General features: G+C 39.5%; 1 pseudogene; it reads right to left on the bottom strand.

Annotated features, from left to right (window-relative positions):
• Positions 1-3,869: 3,869 nt before the first annotated feature.
• On the bottom strand, positions 3,870-9,908 carry LOC128174642 (uncharacterized; annotated as a pseudogene).
• Positions 9,909-15,914: the final 6,006 nt, after the last annotated feature.

Genomic DNA, 15,914 nt, shown 5'->3' with positions numbered 1-15,914 from the left:
GATCGTTCTAGCAGGTCCTGCAAATGGGTGGGTACTTCCGGTGGTGTGCCCTCGGGCCCACTCTCAGCCATGCTACGCACCTCCCTCATCAAATAGGGCACCGGCACGTATGGCTCCGCCTCAACTGCCTCTCCGATAACACTGCCCTCCTCCAAGGACACATCCTTTCCAGACGCATTAACTAAGCAAGCCAGGGACGCCTCTCCCGCAGCGTGATACGTATGTGGCATGAGTAAGGCATCCGACAAGTCCTCAATCCTTGGCACAACCAGGTAATCTGACAGTCTTCTCTCTAGCCTAAAAGGGCACATGACTACAGAGCCTGCAGGAACTCGAACCTTCCTCACCAAAGTCACATTGGCTTCCGTCCGAGCATTCCCCCGTCCATAGGTCATTCGAATTGTCTCACCGCCGAGAATTAGTATCGGAATCCCATGCCTCAGGTCAAGCTGAGCACCGTGGTCTCTCATGATGTCCATCCCCAGTAGCATCTGGTCCTTGAGAGGAGCAACATACAGGTCAACCTTAAGTGTGCGCTGGCCCACACGAAAATCAAATGGTCCTGCTACAAAACCCTTAAGTCTCGCTCCGTGTCCTGCCTGCAGCAAGGTAACATGCCTTTTAATAGGGGGCTTTTGTTCTAGCTGGTCATAAAACATCTTCCCTAGGACACTAACCTCTGCCCCGGTGTCCGCCACGGCCTCTATAGATAACCCTTGGATCCTCAATGGAACCGAGTAACTGGTCTGTGGGCGTACCTGCCCCACCACCACACACAGGTCCTCTACCTCCCCGGCCGTCTTACTTGACTGGGGCATCCAGTCCTCTTCAATGTCCTCCATGACCTCAACCTCAGTCTCCCTAAACTCGGCAATCTCTACACTGAAATCCGGCACACGCTCAGGACTCTGGTCGGTTGGAGTTGAGAATCCCCTCCCCGGAACCACAGGTTCATCATCGGAAAACAGATCGGGTGACTTGGACCGCTCAAATCTCACCTTCAGCCCACTACGTGCCTTCCCGCTCTTCATGCAAGAGCGAGCCTCAGCTGCTTGCTGGTCACAACTTGACTTCTCCGTAGGTTGTCCCTGAACTCTATCATCTACGGGGTGCCTCCCTGCCTCCGTACTTCTATCCGGGGTCAGCATGCGCACGGCTCCTGAAGGCCGATTCTCACTGGAGGATCTATTCCTTAACCTAGGTCCTCCGCGGTTCCCCTCTGCTGGATTGGCACCTCGATTGGGTGGGGGGTGTCTCTCTGCCCCACCTACCCCTCCATCTGACCTACGCCTATTATCCAAAGGGCACTCCCGACGGAAGTGTCCTCTTTCACCGCACCCGTAGCACAAACTTTCCCTGGGACCCCCACTCTTACTCATAGGTGATGGGGTGGCCTCAAGCTTCCCTCCGGCCTCCCTCAGGGCCATCTCCAGTTGATACACCCGTCCTCTCAAGTCCTGCACCTCTTTACTCTCTGACAAGGCGGGGGTGTCTCTCTTCTCCCTCAGGGCTTCTTCTAGCTTAGATACACGGCTCGCAATCTCATCATTAGACTTCCTGTCTGCCTCCACTCCCTCTGACCAAGCGGCCTCCTCTGTCAACTCCCTCACTGTCTTATGCCGGTGAGGCTTGCTGCGGCGCGAGTGTTGGTAATACTGCATTCTGTCCAATGCCTCCTCGACCGTCTTAGGGCTGCCATCCAGCGCATGCAGGCCAGCGTCAACATCTTCCGCACCATAGCATAGGCGGGGGATGGCCTGGGTGTGAATGTCTGGCAACTGGGGGAAAGCTCGTGTGGCTAATGTGAGCACACGATCTGCCCATTCTCTCAGGGACTCACCGCTGTTCTGCGTTGCAGACTGGAAATTGAGTTGGTGGGTGAGATCCGGAGCCGAGGTACCAAAGCGCTTGTCAAACTTCTTGAGGATGTCCTTAAACCGTGGACGGGGACAGACTTCCAGTAGGAGAGTATAATACTCGCTGGCTGCGCCCTCCAGGAAAAAGCAGAACTGGTCATGTTGCTCGGCCTTGGTCCATTGCTGGCTGCGCGAGAGCCTCACGAACTTATGAAGGAACGCCTTCCAGCTGGATTTGCCATCATACCGCAGGTCCTTGTACTTCGGCTTGCTACGGGGCGCAGGTGGCCTATCGCCGTGACTGCGTAATGTGCGGCGCGAGGTAGTGGTAACAGGGTGGGGCAAGGGCTGGGTAGGTAATGCAAAGGGTGGACGATGTTGCCGGGTCAGCAAACTGGGCGGCCCAGCGGGGGCCTGGGTTCTCCCGTAATCAGGTGAAAGGTCCCTGGGTGGGGGGCCATTGGGTTGCTGTGGGGCATAAGCATGTATGCTAGGATTAAGAAAGTGTACCCCAGTCTCCCTGGGAGAGGACTCGTACATTTGTGGGTAAACCTGAGCTACTCTACCTCCCCCCTCCTGTCTAAAATAATAAGGCTGGGGCGGCACCACAGGTGCAGGGGCAGGGCAACCAAGGCTGCTAGATGGAGGTACGAACAGGCCCCAGGGGGTGCCATCAGGGCTAACTACAGTTTGATAGCCCGGGAAGGGGTAGGGCGTGGTATGTGCATAGCCTGGGTCGACATGTGACTGGTGTAATTGCCCCGAGGTGGAAGTCCCCCCACTAGATGTCACTACAATCTGTCCCTGGGTCGTAGAAGTCTGCGTTGTAGAGCCCTGCACTTGCAAATCAGTGAGCTGGGCCGAACTAGGAGCTACATAATTGTTCCCCGGAAACGGATTCGTCAGGACTGAGGAGGCCCCCAGGTGACTGGCATGCTGACCCCCCAAGGGCTGGGGTGCGGGGCCTGTGGCCCCAGCAGGAGAGGGGTGGGGCTGCTGACCAGGGGTGGGTGGGGAATCAAAGACCAAGGCCTGAGGTGCCAGTACAGGACTGGCTGAAGATACCGGCTGAGGCAAAATAACAGGATCCCTGGACTCAAGTGTAGCCTTAGCACTATGGCCTGGCGGGGATTTCCCAGGGGTAGGGGCCACATAAGAACCGCATGAAATGGGGTCCCTATATATAGCACTGGGTGGGACAAAGTCATAATCCCCCACCGGCGAACTGCATCTTATCACAGACCCCTGACTAACACCTGAATGTACTGCACTAGGGACCTGAAACTGTGCTGGCCTAATATAACTGGCACCCTGGGTACTACCAACCCCCCTCCCCTGACGGTTGGGCAACGCAGTTTCACCCCGAAGGTACCCCGTACTACTCACCGGGGGGTGACTTTCTTCCTCGCTGTCTGAAGCAGAGTACATGTGCTCTCTCACCGATGGTCTAGGAGTGTAAAGGTGCTCATCCTCTTCATCACTTAGCCTACCATAACTATGCTTGCGAGACGAGCGCCCAATTTGAACAGAAGGTTCCCCCATGGGCGTTATGGTGTCATCGCTATCACTTTCGCTAAGCCCTAACGCTGCAAAGGCATTCTCTAAAGAATCGTTCATTTTCAAAATGGCGCACACCGAAGCACGTGGACAGAAAAAATAGTGCAAAGATAAATGCAAAATATAAAAGTATGATGCAAAAACAACGTTGCCTAAACAAATAAAAGAATCCTACTCTAAGCTAACAATACTATCATAGAATGCTATATGTTCAATAAGTTTAACCACGCGGAGCCCCCAAAATGGCGGCTACACACGTTTATTTTGAAAAATTTGACTCAAGAAGAAAAAATTCTGACAGACTACGGGAAAAAAATTTTCCTTTCGCTAAATCGGAGTTCGGGCCTCGAGTTGGGCGCCAATATAGTGTTTTTACACCTATATCATATGTGGGTTGCCCCGAACTTACCGATACATAGCTGATTTGGTCTGTATTGGAATACGGCTTGTTCTCGTTCAGGCAGCAGTCCAAAGAGTGATCGGGGTCTTCGCCACGGGCTCCCGCCAGGTGACGTCACAGCCCGTCATCATAGGTAACTCGTCCTTGGAGTAGTCGACAACCACTACAATATGAACAGGCCCGGTCAAACTCTGGTCGCGAGCGGCTATTTGAAGGTGTTGGAATGTCACTGGGTTAACATTCTTAACAGGCGCATTCTCCATAATTCAAATGAAATCGGGGATGAGAGAGTTATTCTTCGTGGATATTGAACAGGTTGCTGATACATGTAAATATGCAATCACAGATTTTCAATGAAATTTGAGGATAAAGGATAGACAGCAAATAATTTAATTCGTATAAAATCGGGTAATGAATATTTGTGGGTTTTAATGATCGTGTGTTCAGCTAATGCTATCCCAGTTGAGGATTAAAACAAAAACAAGACACAGACATGCAGCTCAAGCTTTCTTTTTTACATTCGACAGACAGGACATGGTGAAATTTCTAATCTAAGAATTAAGAGTTGTTGGCATTTAGCCGTAAAAAACTTTTTTTAACATTTTTAAATCTGTTTTCAAGTTGAACTGACAGAAGACAAAGGTTTTTTAAGTACGTTTCTTCCATCTTTCGATTTGGTTCGTCTTAGGAATTGAAAGTAGGAATCTCTTTCTGCAATGAGGGTCACAGAATGACATTGGAGACTCAAAAGCCGTTAACTTGATATCTTTGTTAAAAATTCGTCTTTGGGTCTGATCTTTGGAGCATTGCTGCAGAAGAGGGTAAGAATGAAGTAATGCATTTTTAATTCGTTAAAAAAAGGTCCAATTACCCGTAAGCTGGAAGTAGGCGAAAGGATAGAGGTAATATGCCCCTTGAATAAGATTATTGAAAAGTTTGTCGCTTACCGTAGTTAAGGGTCAAAAGGACAATGTCACTCTTTCAGCGGATATGACTGCTTCGTAAGCCCAGGAGTCTCTCCGGCAAGACAGCATTCACTATTTCTGAATGACCTATCTAAAGTTCCATAATATAAAAAAGCTCATATAAGCACCTGAATTTCTATAAATAAGCATTTTTATAACTGATTAATATACCCCCTCTATATAAAATATTCTTTTCATTTATAGAAATTCAGAGGCCTGTAGTTTTAGGTTTCAGATTAAGTGTCAGAGCTTAAAAGAACAGCAACTTTCACAATTTGCCCGGATACGATCTGGTATTTAAAAGCAGCTAAAACTGACATTTTGCAAGGTATGCATTTTGTGCATGTGATAACATTATTTAATTACCAATTAGTAATCCAGAATAGAAATCATTTTGGTCGCCAAGAACTCAATGTTTTCTACCAAACGAATCTCTGAATTCGAAGTGGTATAGAAGAGTTTTTCTTTCATCTCGATTAAGGCCTTCTCAAAGAACTCTCGCCTCTCGGGGGTCCTCCAAGGAAGGTTACCTCCAATGGGAACCTCAAATTCTTTCGTTGGCATAACTCCTCAATCGAAGGGGAGGTGTCCCCCTCTATCGTCTCATCTTCCCGCTGGACGTCTAAAGGTCGTCCAGCAAGAAACAATAGTGTGTATTGATTAAGTACCGCCACAGGCTCCTTTTTATTACCCTTACAAATTATATTATACAAATATATTTACATTCATTACTGTCTTTGCCTATGATAACACAGTGTATCGATTTTGTACTAAACAGTCCAATAAATTCAAACGACGTATAGTTGGGGCACAAGCAGGGTTTGCTTTTTTATATTCAAATATTTGATCGTACAATTGCTGAAAAATGATATATAAATATAAGTTATAAGGAATCATTTGTTAAATATTCTGACGTATTATTTCGGGCGGGATGTGATGAAATCTATCATAGAGTCCTTTGGGCTATATTGAATTTGAACACGCCCCGACCGAAATTATCGCCTCATAATACTCAATGAATGATTCCTTATTTCTTAAATAAATTATAAAATCTCATTATAAGTAGTTATGCGCAAACAGGATGTCTATGAGTTGAGAGAGAGAGACTTACAATTTCCCCAAGGCCATTTTAACCAATTTCTCTGCATTCTCATCTGATTTTTGTGTTTTGACCGTCTCATTATATTTTTAAAAATAATTGGGTCTACCATTTCCAGTTCCTCCACAGCGATTTCAATGATGTTGTTGTTCCTTGATAACAGAGGTTGAAGTCTGTCATCAGGGTTCAGGAATTTGTCGGCGTTTATGAGAGTCAGCATTTTGTTCCCTTCCATAAGTGGTGATTCATGTAGATAATCTATCAAGTTCTATAAAACAAAACATAGAAACGTTCAATTTAAAATAATGCAAGGAGGGTGCATTTATAATCTTTGGTGCTTTCTATTTACATATATCGTTACATTGATTTGCTTACTTCTTTCATCGGTTTACCTTGGAAAATTAAAAAAAAAGTAATCCAGTTTAAAAACTAACCTTGAAACCTTTATTTCTTTTTATTTAAATTCCTAAAACAAATAACTCTCCATATGAACTGGAATAATTGATCACCTTCAGATGATTATTGAGTGTTTCAAATTCTTACAATATACGTAAAGTTGACTAATTACAGGAGGTATCGTCCCTAGACTTGAGCCCACCGTTCGTGTATTTAACAGCAATACGCTGCTATCATCGCTATAATCAATTTAAAGTTATTTTATCTTTAAACTAGTTTTAGAAATATCTGGACACGAGATTCAAACGGAAAGAAGTGTCTGATTATGTGAACGTTCCATCCAAATCTGACTTCAATCCCATTTGATATGTTTGGCTCGTCTTTGGTCGTGAAACTGTTCGAACTAGTAGATCCAAGATTTATATCTGAGAGGCTGTTATCACTTGATGCAGACGTCAGAATTTCTATTTCCGATGTGTTTTGTTGATAATCCTCTTAAGAGTATACAAATTAACAATGTTTTTTAAAAAATAATTTTATTTCTTTTAGAATTAAAGGATTTCAGGTTGATGATAAGGTTGATGTTTTAACGATGATATTACTGCAATAACAGAGTATTATGTTTATAAAACTGATGACAACGGTAGCTTCGTTCAGTTTTTTACTTTGAGTAAATTCGTACCAAATCTCAGAGTCTGAAGAGGGGTGTCCTAAGTTCAATCGTAAATAATCGTTAGGATTACACTGCATGCGTTTTTTCACTTGTTTCAACATGTCACTTAATAAACGTTTCACAAAACCGCTCTCTGATTTCTTAGGAAAAGGACGAAAATTGACCTATATACATTTTGTTTCACTTTAAATTTGCGAGATTGTCGCCCCCTGTCTAAAGTCAGAAACGACTTCTCATACAGTGAGAATCTAGGAACAAATATGTAAAGTACCTTGATCCTAGGATTTTTTTTTTTAAGAAACTAATTTCAATTAATTTTCAAAAGTAATTTCTGACAATATTTTTCTTCATCAATGGTGCAGTTTTATATGTTGATAATAACTTAAAATAGAACAACCCAACAATAATATCATAACTTACTTCAGCTATAGTGGCACAGTGTTTCCTCAGATTCGTCGCATGGACTCTCTCTGGAAATTTGAGGTCACACCGACTTCTTGAGACTTTCTGACCGCTCTGACAACATCCATAGCTGTTAAAATAGGTAATGTATCTATATATATTTTTTTTGTTTGTGAAGGAATGTTTGTGAAGAAAACCTTTGACAAGGAAAAACTAAAATCAGATCACTATATCAGCACATGGTAGAAAACTGGAATAACATCCCTACCCGAGTTGGCAAATAAAAAAAAATGTTTTCCCCTTTAATGCCAAAATTCTTCCTTGTCAATGGGTTGGCCAGATATTCCATGGCTGGAATGACCTCCTTGGGGATGATTACGGAAACAGAGTTCCATTCTGTTGCAGCAAAATGAAATTCGAAAAGTACATGTATGATCACTATATCAGCACATGGTAGACAACTGGAATAACATCCCTACCCGAGTTGGCAAATAAAAAAAAATGTTTTCCCCTTTAATGCCAAAATTCTTCCTTGTCAATGGGTTGGCCAGATATTCCATGGCTGGAATGACCTCCTTGGGGATGATTACGGAAACCGAGTTCCATTCTGTTGCAGCAAAATGAAATTCGAAAAGTACATGTATGATCAGAATGAATTCTAAAATAACAGCACTATCACGTTGATTCAAAATTTGTTGCATTTAAGTGTCAGAAACATTTTAAAATAAATTCCAAGTTATCCCAGGCTTAAAATACATATCGAGGTTCTTTTCAACTATTTGAACAGCTTCAAAATGAAAACTTTCTAAATATTGCCAGGCTTAGGCTAGGTTTGGTAAAGAACATCTAATCATGGGGCAAATGACAGCACTGCCGTGAAATTTCTCAGTACCGGCACCACTTAAATCCAGCACCTTCTCAATATCGGCCAATTAAATAGTCCTCGCCAGCTCCTCCTTGGGTATTCAATGAGCTCATCATCTTCACTCTGTTGTACAATATTTGCCTTCCATCTCTGTCGCCTATCTTCAGGTGGCCGTTAGTAGTCGAAGCTTAACCTCTCTGGCTTCCATCACCACTTGCGTATTCCATGAGCATACGATCTTCACTCTGTTGTACCATGATTTCCTGTTAGGTCAACGTAATTTCCTTCTTCATCACGGTAGGCTAATATCGACAAAGACATAAGACTTGTAGCTTTTATTTTAGCATAAATGACAGTTTTTAATCCAATAAACAGATTAAGTTCAGAAATTTCTACCGACACCGGAGACACGCGTTTCACTCAATTACATTCATGATGTATTTTTAAGTATACCTCCCGAACACTTTCTTTGAACACCGCCATAACTATTACATCCTGCTACTCTGTCATAAAGCTTTTTCCTTACTAAGAGTTATTGTTTAACATTCTATTTAAAAGCAAAGGTTACATAACCTAGTTTACTTTGCTAAATCCGAGCACAGCAAGCATGACAAGGTTATCCATCCGTAAAAAAATAAAAAGTTATGTAAACGTATATCGTAGATTTATTAAGACAAACCTTGGATATATGTTATCGTGGGAGGGACGGGTGTGGTGGTCTTTTCGGTGATGATTGTTTGTGCGATCAAGAGAAGGTGTCTGAGGAGACGGGTGGACATCGAGATCGAGTCCCAGTCACTTACCGAGTTTGATGCAGTTATCATGAGGGACTTTAAAAAAAATTAACTTTTTTAGTGTTAATTCTGACGCTATGTGTGAGGAGAAGAGTCCACGATGTACCTATTCAAGTTCGACCCCCACACCACCACCAGTCATGCCAGCTCCTCAACCAAGACCACTCCGCCGTCGACAAGGCAGAGGCGCCCACCCAACAGACTGACTGATTGATTTCTCCAACCTCCTTTTGATATAAACTTTTTAACATATTGACTTTTCTGAAGTTCTTTATGTATTTAATAAACGAAATATAAATATTAAAAAAAATCTAATTTCACAAGACTAAGACTCCGCGAGTTTTCTAAGCTAGAGATACTTTGCATAAAAATGCTGGGTATTACCATTCGACAAATGTAAAACGATGAAAATGCGATATCGACAATATCATATAAGTAAATTTTTTTATAGACATCTAAAATTTATTTTATTTTATTTATTTTTTAGACTAACGATGTTTGGTTAGATGCCAGGCCGATTATAATTCACTCAACCCCGAGAGCCCCTATGTTTAGACTGGTATGTATGATTCATTAGATTTTTATCTCTTCAATGAAATAACAAAACAACATGTAAAATATTGATTCTGTAACATTGTGTAAGTTTCAAAAGTGCATTCAAAGATAAAACTGAAATAAACTATTTTAAAGAATTTATACGCATACATTTTCTATAGGTAAGAAGGAGAATATAATTTACAGAGACGGAGGAAGGTGGGGAGGTGAGCACTCCATTTGATTCACCGGCACGGATGCAGGCGCCTGCAGGCACGATAAATATATTTTAAAATTCATGAACAAAGATATAGAAATCAAAACTATATAGTAGCATACCTTGCATGTCTGCTGGTGTCGTTGCCATTTTTTCTCTTAAAAATATTCGACGCTGCAGTTTTCAAATTTAAATAATTTATCTCTGTGCTCATTGTAGACATGTGCGGTGCGATGAGATAAACACTTCAACGTGTAGTCACAGTACAAACATTTGAATTTCGCTTTGCACACCCTTACGTGACGATCATAGTTGTCTTTTCGATTTAGAACTTTATCACAAATATCGCATCGAAAACTTTCTGATTTCTCATGTACGTCTCTATTTTGACGCGTGAGAGAAGATTTGTTACAAAATGACTTGTTGCAAATGATACAAAATGACATGCTCGAAAACAACCGCACTTTGCAAATGCTATTGACAACTGAATTAGACTAAAAGTACATATCTTTATCATGTTTGTTGTATATCGTTCGTCATGAAATTACATTATTTGACTTCTTGGTTCTATTTCCGGATTGATAGATCTGACCGGATATTGTCCGGAAATTTACATTTTTCTTGTAAACGCAAGTGTTGAGGATTTGCTATCAACTTTAATCATAATTTTGTGAAATGTCAACCCTTTAAACTTTCCATCAATTAAAACCTTGTAAATTGTTTGGTTGGCTCTCCCGGTCGACTAAATTTCTTTACATTCGAGAACACGAAATATATTTTAGAATATTGACACTGACAAACTAGATTGCGACCGAATCACGAGGCCTTTTATTCCAGTTTAAAGAATGCCAAAATTACCGACGAAGAGTATGTTTTCTGTCAAAGAGTTTGGAACTAAAAGAAGAAAATGACAACCTTTTGCGATTTTCTAGTCTGGTACAACAACCTTGATGTGGAACCTTTCGTACAAGCCGTTAAAAATTTGCAAAAGTATTATTTCGAACGAAACATTGATATATATAAATGTAGTATTTTGGTACCGGGTCTTGCACGGCGAGTGTTGTTTGAAAGTGGTACAAAAGAAGGGGCTAGTTTTGCCTTGATCGATCGCGAGAGTGAATATCTGTATGACACCATCAAGCGAAACATCATGGGGGGGGGGGAGTATAATTTTCAAATGCTACCACGAGACCGGAAGGTCATTCATTCGTGGTAATCCACAAAAGCCCTGCGGAAGAATTATAGGGTTTGACGCCAATGCGCTATACCTACATTGTATAGGAAGAGAAATGCCCGTCGGCGCTTTTGTGCGCAGGCGCTTAAACGATAACTTCAGGCCCCAGAAACGAGATAAATTTACCATTGAATATGAGTGGTTGGATTGGTTGTCCTACTGTAGGAAATACAAAACCATTAAACACAAACTCAATTCGGGTAAGGAAAAGAAAATATGACGCTTTCCAGTCGACGGATACGACGAAGCAACTGACACGTTGATGTTACTGGCACGGGCATCGTTGTTGGTTGACTTGCCATGTTGAAAACGACAAACTCTTTCAAAAGAGGCAAATCAAAACCAAACTTGCAACGATATAACTCAAAAACGAGGTTACAATGACGTTGAAATGCGCGAATGCACTTTTCGCTACAGTATTCGCACCAACCTTCAGTTGAAAAAAAAAATTGCAATCTCGAGAAAAGTGTCAAATGGTGAAAGTCAACTTACACCTGAACAAGTCATTCAAGCTGTGGTGAATGGCAAGTTATTTGGTATTTGACCATATGGATTATCGTTTGGATTCCAGTCATGTTTGTTATCATTTGGATACAAATATCTTCATGTATTAACATTTAAGTAGAAATAAAATGAAAAAAGATTATAACTGGGTTTGTGTACTCAAAGTAGTATGAACAACTTGAACAAATAGAACAGTTGTTATTTATAAATCATGAACAGTGAAAAAGGTAAAATCCGCCCATATGCCCCATATTTTTTGCAAATCAGGATGAGAATCTAAATATTAATTATATATGGCCTTAATTTTACACCCATTTAACTTTTCTTGCAGTATAAAGACACAGTTTGTCAAAGAGATCCATAAATTCCATTAAATAAACATAAATGCATTTCATTCTAGTACACAGACATACCTACATCACCTAATAGCCAGAGGAGAGAAATCACATTGGAGTCCGTGCAGGGTTTAAGAAAGGTTGTCTGTAAGCTCATGGGGAAATGCGCAACTTTTGACATGCCGCCTGTGGACAGTATTATTTCTGCAACAACTATGCAAATTGACCAGTGGCGAGAAGACATTTGTCTTAATTCCAGCGTGTTGACACGTTTGAAGGTAATTTTAAGAAAGTCAAATTATAAATTTGCTCAGCATCACTTTCTTACTTTTATAAGCAGCATCTACCTTTCTATTTACCACCAAACTTATCAACCACTGAGGAACAAAAGTTTATTGCCTTTAACATATAACAATTCAGAAGATATTGATAACATACATCGCAATTTTTGTCCCCCGCCCCAACGCGGAGCGGGGACATAGAAATGACGAGCGTCCGTCCGTCCGTCACACTTTTTATGAAGCGCTCTCATGCCTACATATTTTGACGGATTTTCATTAAATTTATACCAAATGTTTAAACCACAAATACTTTGGTCAAGTTCGAAAATCAACTTGGTCGATACGTTTTGTTGGAGTTATGGGACTTTGACCACAATAATGACTCCGTTTTATCCAAAAATTGACCTTGTAAGCGCCCTCATGCCTACAAATTTTGACGGATTAACATGAAATTTATACCAATTGTTTATACCACTAATAGCTTGGTAAAGTTCCTAAATCAGCCTTGGTCGATACTTTTTGTTGGAGGTATGGGACTTTGACCACAATAATTACTTCATTATTATATCAAAAATTGACCTTGAAAGTGCTTTCATGCCTACAAATTTCAAGATATTCATAAAATTCATACCAAATGTTATATGCTAACACAGAGACGAGCTGGAGGGGGCATATTGTTTTACTCCTTTCCGTCTGTAATTCAGTACAAACGTGCGTCTGTTTGTCCATCTCTATACTGTTATATCGCGCTCCGCCCCCATCATCGAATATATTGCTAGTTTATTAACATCTGAAGACATCAGAGAGATTGTAGTATTTTGGATATATTTGCGATAGGAAAAAAAGAAAAAAAAATGGGTGGTGAAGAAGTTTATTGGCCTCCTCTGTCATGAGTGTAAGAGGCTACAGAAAGAAAATAAGCCGTCTTACAAATAATTACATAAAACAGACAATTCATAAACAGTTTTATTTGCATTTTCCTGTGCTCGTTTATCTAACGTTTAATTCACGTCTGATAAACGTCTTTTATTATTATTATTTTTTTTTTGGCAAACGTACAATTATTAGAAACTCAAAAAAGTGTGTATACACAAAACCTAAATATTTGAATTAATAAATTTTTAATTTAATTATCGGGTTTTTTTTATAACACGATCGGTACGTCTTTCATGCATTTTTCAATCAACGGGATACATATGATACCATTTCTGTCTACTCATTTGTTATTTCCTGATAATTTCAACCTCAAGGATATTTACCGTAGCAACAATCAAGAATGAAAAAGTTATACATGGAGAAGAAAAAATCCAACAAAACAAGCAAGGGTAGATTTTTTTCTAATATCAGAAACTTTACAAGCAATGACCCCATATGTAAAATTTGAAAATAGTTATCGCCCAGACCATTCCCCAGTATTCCTTTACTGCAAAATAAATAACTTAAAAAGAGGCAGATGGTTCTGAAGTTCAACAACTCACTATTAACAGATAAAAATTATGTTAATATAGTTAAGAAAACAATAAATTATGTTAAAATACAATATTCATGTCCAGTTTTTATTGCAGATAACTTATTAAAGGACAGGTGACACAATCACAAAAACATTGACCAACAAGTTAAATTGTGAGTGGGATACAATTTCTTCAAAATTTTCCTTACTACTCCCATCTGTTTCACAGCTATTGCTGAATTACTGAGCTGATAAGACGCGTGACCTCAATATGCATATCTGAAGCCTCTGAGATCGTAAACCTTCGGTGCGACGTAATAGCCGACACACTGCCCATTCGCTGTTTCTTTAAACCATAGGGATTTAACTGAATTGCTCTTATCTAAAATCTGAAGTCATTAACTTTTGCTCATTGCTATTAAAAGTTTGAGAACCCAGTACATGAACAGAGTTATTCTAAGCTTAGAAACCCCATTTATGTTTCCTCAGCAATTATGAAAAGGAGTAAAAATTGTGACCTGTACTGTTAACTTTTCATTGATCTATATACTTCATGCTGGAAAAAATATGTCAGATGTTGGATTTGTAAAAGAGAAAAATCATCAAAACCATGGAATCATTGTTTCTGAAGAAAGGATTTTGTTTTGTCAACACAAAGTAAGTGATAATGTATAGAGACTTTTAGTAACCAGGAATTTCACTGGATCTTAAACCCTAAATAAACCCTAATTAAGTTAATTGGACTTAATAAAGGATTTTTTGATTTAAGAAGTATTACCAGAAATCCTGGTACCTGTAAGCAAATATGTTTGTAAATGTCTTTAGTTCCACAAAATCAGGGGTCTACCTTAATCTCAATACTAATAACATCTTTTATTTTCATTTTTTAGTATGGTATTTGATCATGTTTGTTTATTGAAATTTAATTAAAAGAACTATATATATATATACCAATTTTCATAATCAGTAAAGACTGAAACAGTATTTTTTTAACATAGTATTCAGGTTTTAAAAACGTATTAATCTCAGACTCCTTGAATTTTACCCAAATGTAATTTGATCTTTCTTTTAATAGTTTATGAAGATCATTTTTTGGTAGTACTTCTGAGTTGTGTATAATTTATTCTCTATTGATCAAACATAAAACGAGCTGTTATGCACACTGATTACTTCTTATATACTGACATTAGATTCAGATGGACAATGAATTATTTTTTTTACAGTAACACCAATTGTTACAAATAGTACACAAAAAAGGATTTATATGTGATATGATAAAAATCTAACTCATCGTGCTCCCAGTTGAGTTTTTTTAAAGAAAAAAAATATTTAGATTAATATAAAGTTATTCAAATCAATGCTTTGGATCTGCAAGATTGGATTAATATGCATATTCAAACAATATATTTCAAACTTTACTGAATACTGACAATCTGAACAAGTGGTTGCCTGTCCGGCTGACAGGATGATAAACTGCAATAAATGATTATCAATCACAGAATCTTCAGATTCATTCTAATTTAATTACTTTTTTCCAAATCCTACTACCACAATCTTATGTACACAAAATTTCTCAAAAACTCCATTAACCAATAATACAACATGATTGTAATCTTGTCATTCTATAATCTTACTACTTTGTTTTCAGGAGAGGGTTTATACACTAAACTTTTCAATAAAATATGCTTTTAATGAATTCACTTTAATCTGATAGTGCTGTATTTCAAAATCATCATTTGCAACACAAATACACTATCCTGTACGTGTAAATAAATCCTCGTCCATTGCTCTGTTTACTATGTAGCCGATAGCTGACTATGTCATCTTTGACGAATAACGCACAGGGGTTTCTTATCTCATTAAAGATCGGCAAAACTCGGAGATCTGCTGCAGCTGGGATTTTCAGCACACTTAATTGAGCTGTGTGTTCTTATATGATGCTAGTCAAATGGAAAAATTGTTATAAACTGATTTATATATATCAAAGAAAATGTTTTTAGAAGAAAATGATTTTGTGTCACCTGTCCTTTAAATATAGACAATGATACAATACAATTTACCATCAAAGATGAAACTTTCATGGATATTTTATTAACAGGAATTAGAGGGAAAACGATCTCTTATGCAACCTGTAAAAAACAGAAAATAAGAGAAAAAGAGTCAGCTCTTGAAAAAGATAAACAAATATAGAACAAAACTTAATAAATTAATCCACAGAAGAGCTAACAAATAAACAAACATAGCTTGAAGCTATCAGAAAGAAAAAGATGCAGGGTCAGTGTATTAGGGCAAAGATTTAATGGATAGAAGATGGAGAGAAACCCTCTAAATATTTCACTTCACTAGAATCAA

This window comes from Crassostrea angulata, chromosome 2 (genome assembly GCF_025612915.1).
Source record: "Crassostrea angulata isolate pt1a10 chromosome 2, ASM2561291v2, whole genome shotgun sequence".
Taxonomy (NCBI): Eukaryota; Metazoa; Mollusca; class Bivalvia; order Ostreida; family Ostreidae; genus Magallana; species Magallana angulata.
The sequence above is the reverse complement of the archived record's forward strand: the minus strand, read 5'-3'. Positions and strand labels throughout refer to the sequence as shown.